The sequence below is a fragment of the Mus pahari genome, chromosome 15 (genome assembly GCF_900095145.1).
Source record: "Mus pahari chromosome 15, PAHARI_EIJ_v1.1, whole genome shotgun sequence".
NCBI lineage: Eukaryota > Metazoa > Chordata > Mammalia > Rodentia > Muridae > Mus > Mus pahari.
Window position 1 is genome coordinate 37,975,302 of NC_034604.1, and position 1,436 is coordinate 37,976,737.

Sequence of the window (1,436 nt, forward strand, 5' to 3'; positions counted from 1 at the left end):
AAAGTTCACTGGCCTTATACCAGACCTTATGAATCAGAATCTCTAGAAGCAAGACCTAGGAGTATGCATTTGAAAGCCTTCCCAGGTGATCTGTGTGTATCATGAGGTTTGAAGATGGGTCAAGGTCCCTTCAAAGGTTGTTACTTGGATAGTGGACCAAATTTGAAGCAAGGGGTAGTCTGGCTTTACAATAGCCTGATTACTAAGCCCTTGGAGTAGTTGCCTGTGAAATCTTTAGCCCCAAAGATTTCTTCTTTCTGAAATGAGAGTCTTTTTCAGATCCTCCATTTTACCCTGAGACCAGCAGAAGAAAGCAGAAGGCAAGAAAGAGGCTCCATTTTACATCTTTCAGGCTTGAATTGTAGGGTGATGCTACAATCATCCCGTGACACAGATGCTGCTAAACATCTGGAAAGGTCACTGTCAATCACTGACTTCTTTTTGTGAAACGGGGGTCACAAGTGTTCATACTCACTGAAACAACCCAATCAGTACTTTTCTTTTAAGTTGTCAGGACAAGAGTCTCAATCACTGAAAGATGAAAACTGTTTCCACTATCCCCGAGTCTCAAACATCGATGCAGAGCTAAGACATTTTTGCAAATGTTATCATCAGAAGACCCTCCTCCACTAGAGAGTCACCCTCAGCAGCTGTCAGCTTTTACATTAAGGCATGTGGAATGCAGCTCACACCAACAACCAATTTAATGGTTCTTTTTTTTTCTCATTAGAAATCTGAATCAATAGAACACCTCATTATTCCTTCCATATGAGAGATCTTTTCAAAAGAAGGGAAAGGAAAAAAGGTTATCCCCATTTAGCAAAACAGAATAAACACAATTATTGCCCATGGATAAAATGAAATGGCCTGTGTGAATGGACATTGAAGGACAATGAACAAACAAAAGGAAATCAATTACATGCTGTAGCTGGAGGAGGGAGACACGCAAACCCCATCAAATGAGTCTGAGTTTTCCAATGCGCTGAATTAGATATTGAGTCTCAGGGTGGTGTTTGATGGCCAGAGCAAGCCAGGCATGCAGTCTGCAAATTATTCCTAATAGTGATAGCATAAAACTTTATGGAATTAAATCATATGTCATATGAAATATGCATGCTAGACAGATCGAATTCAAGAATCACAGAGAACTGGAATCACTGGCTGTTAGGTATACTAAAACAAAGCTGGGCGAGGCACACTTAGCATCCCAACATCAGGAAACTGGAAGTATCACTGCATTTTCCTCCAATGTATGTTGCAGAATCTGCACTTGCCATAGTCCCCATGAGCTACAGAATTGTGGGTTTGTTCATGGTGCTTTATCATAACAATATAAAGCTAAGACAAATTTGTACCAGGTCATGGGGTATTGTTGTGACAGATCTGACCCTATGATTTGGAAGGATTATGGTGGCATTTAAACTTTGGGCTAGAAA